Source organism: Mandrillus leucophaeus, unplaced genomic scaffold, assembly GCF_000951045.1.
Source record: "Mandrillus leucophaeus isolate KB7577 unplaced genomic scaffold, Mleu.le_1.0 Scaffold226, whole genome shotgun sequence".
NCBI classification, from domain to species: Eukaryota; Metazoa; Chordata; class Mammalia; order Primates; family Cercopithecidae; genus Mandrillus; species Mandrillus leucophaeus.
The window spans coordinates 3823846-3827971 of NW_012102321.1; positions in this window are offsets into that span (position 1 = coordinate 3823846).

Below are 4126 nucleotides of genomic sequence, written 5' to 3' on the forward strand. Positions count from 1 at the left end.
ACAGCATTAGCTCACCCAGGAAGGAAGGATTTCCTTGAGAAAATAACCTCAAAATTTGACCTGAGGTGTTTAGTGAGAGAAAGGAGGAAGGACGAGAAACTCCTGAAGATGTAAGGACCTTGTAAGCTACATTACTATCTTATACATATTTCTCCTATCACCAACTACACCGTAAGGTCCCCAAAGGCAAAGACTAAAATTCACACACCACGTGGCTTCCTTGGCACCTGATGCTAAGATCTGCATATAACAGACACTCAAAACCGAGTGGCTGTTGCTAAAGAGAGTCCCGTTTTAATGCAGTGTAGTTGTCAAACTCTGAAGAAAAACATCAGCCCTCAGGTGGGATATCTCACTAGTCCACTTGCTTAGGTGACAAGAAGGCAGTGCTAATGTGTGCATAAGGGGGGATTCCCCCATCCTGTTCTTCTTCCAGTAGTTTAGTTATGAATTAATCCTCTTTACCTCCAACTACACTTTTATATGCTGTAGATTTTGTGAGGTCAGGAGATGGTGAGGGCCAGGAAATTTAGACATATCAGAAGGTGGGGGTAACCACAGATTTTGCCCTCCTGGTAGGCCTCCACTGCCAGCTGCAGGGCCTGATGGTTTGAAAGAAGCCCCTAACAGGGGTACATCTGCTCCTGTCCAGAAAGTCTGTTCATAGTCACCTCTGCTATAGACAGTTTCTCCTTATTCTCATGACAAAGACAAGAAAATGGAGTGGCGGGGATCATATGCAGGTAAGCTGCTCCTATGATCTTCTCCAGGAAGGGCGGAGATACTGCTCACTGAGGAGCAAATAGATGTAGATGTGGTGTCAGAATGCTGCCCCTGTTCTCTCCACTCAACCCTTACACCATCAGGCCAGAGGAAGTGCCTGGGAAGCATCTCTCTTCCATTCCCAAGCTACCCAGTGCTAACCACTCCAATGGGTTGCTTACAAGCCAGTGGTGTAAACTTTGGAGACAATTGATCTTAAAACATGACTTTTCCAAAAGTGCCCAGGTAACATGAGCTATAAATGACTAACACTCAGCAAGTACACTATGCTGTCTAAACAGCAAGATTTGAGCTTGTATTAGTCCGTTTTCACACTGCTAATAAAGACACACCTGAGACTGGGCAATGTACAAAAGAAAGACGTTTAATTGGACTTACAGTTTCACGTGGCTGGGGAAGCCTTACAATCATGTCAGAAGGCAAAAAGGAGCAAGTCCCATCTTACATGGATGGCAGCAGGCAAACAGAAACAAGGAAGATGCAGAGATGGAAACCTCTGATAAAACCATCAGATCTCATGAGACATTCACTACTACAAGAATAGTATGGAGGAAAACACCCCCATGATTCAATTATCTCCCACCAGGTCCCTCCCACAACACGTGGGAATTATGGGAATACAATTCAAGATGAGATTTGGGTGGGGACACAGAGCCAACCCACATCATTCTCCCCGACCCCAGCCCCTGCCAAATCTCATGTCCTCACATTTCAAAAGCAATCATGCCTTCCCAACAGTCCCCCAAAGTCTTAACTCATTTCAGCATTAACTCAGAAGTCCACAGTCCAAAGTCTCATCTGAGACAAGGCAAGTCCCTTCCACCTATGAGCCTGTGAAATCAAAAGCAAGCTAGTTACTTCCTATATACAATGGAGGTACAGGCATTGGATAAATACAGTCATTCCAAATGGGAGACATTGATGAAAACAAAGGTGCTACAGGTCCTATGCAAGTCTGAAATCCAGTGCCAAAGTCAGATCTTAAAGCTCTAAAATGATCTCCTTTGACTCCATGTCTCACATCCAGGTCACGCTGATGCAAGAGGTGAGTCTCCATGGTCTTGGGTAGCTCTGCCCCTGTGGCTTTGCAGGGTACAGCCTCCCTCCTGGCTGCTTTCACAGGCTAGTGTTGAGTGTTTGCAGCTTTTCCAGGTATATGGCACAAGCTGTCGGTAGATCTACCATTCTGGGGTCTGGAGGCCCTCTTCTCACAGCTCCACTAGGCAGTGCCCCAGTAGGAACTCTGTGTGGAGGGCTCTGACCCCACATTTCCCTTCCTGACTGCCCTAGCAGAGGTTTTCCATGGCAGCCCCACCCCTGCAGCAAACTTCTGCCTAGGCATCCAGGAGTTTCCATACATCCTCTGAAATCTAGGCAGAGGTTCCCAAATCTCAATTCTTGAGTTTTGTGCACGCGCAGGCTCAACACGACATGGAAGCTGCCAAGGCTTGTGGGTTGCACTATCTGAAGCCATGGTCCAAGTTCTATGTTGGCACCTTTCAGCCATGGTTGGAGTGGCTGGGATGCAGGGCACCAAGTCCCTGGTATGCAGGCTAGACGCAGCATGGGGACCCTAGGCCTGGCCCACAAAATCACTTTTTCCTTCTATGCCTCTGGCCTGTGATGGGAGGGGCTGCCATGAAGCCCTCTGACATGCCCTGGAGACATTTTACCCATTGTGTTGGGGATTAACATTTGGCTTCTCGTTACTTATGCAAATTTCTGCAGCCTGCTTGAATTTCTCCTCAGAAAATGGGATTTTCTTTTCTATCGCATTGTCAGGCTGCAAATTTTTCAAACTTTTATGCTCTGTTTCCCTTTTAAAACTAAATGCTTTTAATAGCACCCAAGTCACCTCTTGAATGTTTTACTGCTTAGAAATTTTTTCCACCAGATACCCTAAATCCTCTCTCTCAAGTTCAAAGTTCCACAAATCTCCAAGGCAGAGGCAAAATGCTTCCAGTCTCTTTGCTAAAACATAACAAGAGTCACCTTTGCCTCCAGTTACCAACAAGTTTCTCATCTCCATCTGAGACCACCTAAGCCTAGACCTTATTGTCCATATCGCTACCAGCATTTTAGGTAACGCCATTCAACAAGACTCTAGGAAGTTCCAAACTTTCCCACATTTTCCTGTCTTCTTCTGATCCCTCCAAACTATTCCAATCTTGACCTGTTACCAAGTTCCAAAGTCACTTACACATTTTCAGGTATCTTCTCAGCAGTGCCACACTCTACTGGTACCGATTTACTGTATCAGATCATTTTCATGCTGCTGATAAAGACACAACTAAAATGGGGCAATTTACAAAAGAAAGAGGTTTAATTGGACTTACAGTTCCCTGTGGCTGGGGAAGCCTCACAATTATGGTGGAAGACAAGGAGGAGCAAGTCCCATCTTCCACGGATGGCAGTAGGCAAAGAGAGAAATGAGGAAGATGCAAAAGTGGGAACCCCTGATAAAACCATCAGATCTCACGAGACTTATTCACTACCACAAGAACAGTATGGAGGAAACCACCCCCATGATTCAATTATCTCCCACCAGGTCCCTCCCACAACATGTGGGAATTATGGAAGTAACAATTCAAGATGAGATTTGGGTGGGGATACAGAGCCAAACCACATCATGACTCTTAGGAGATTCTACCCAAAAGTCTCCCAAGTCTCCTAGGGTGAGAGTCTTTGCAAAGTCATCTTCAAGTAAGCTAGAAAATATATTGAGAGAAATGTAAAACACATACAGAGTGGCATCTGGGATAAGAAAACCCCTCATTTTTCTTTTGTTAATGTGGGTTCTCAACATCATACCTGTCCCCAGGCTGATATTTTGTTTCATCGCCACAGAACATGACAAATAGTGAGATGGAAATTAAAAGAAAAAAGAGAGCAAAAGGAATTTCTAAACAGATAGACTAGAAAATAAAAGGCCAGAAATCTTTAAAATGAGTTAAAATAGTTACACAAGGAAAAAGGTTAAATTTGGGCTGAGTATTTCACATCATTAAGAGTTTAAAAACAAAGCAGAAAAAGAAAAAGGCAGAGTAAAACAACTTGTTAGAAAGCAAAGAGAAGCTCAAAGCTATCAAGATAAGAGGTTGAAACATGGAAGTCAAAAGATGTAAGATTATGATAAAGTGAAATCCAAAGATAAATTTAGAGCTCTGGAGAAATGGGGCTCCTAATGCTATCCCTCCCCCCTCTCCCCACCCACAACAGGCCCCGGTGTGTGATGTTCCCCTTCCTGTGTCCAAGTGTTCTCATTGTTCAATTCCCACCTATGAGTGAGAACATGCAGTGTTTGGTTTTCTGTTCTTGCAATAGTTTGCTGAGAATGATGGTT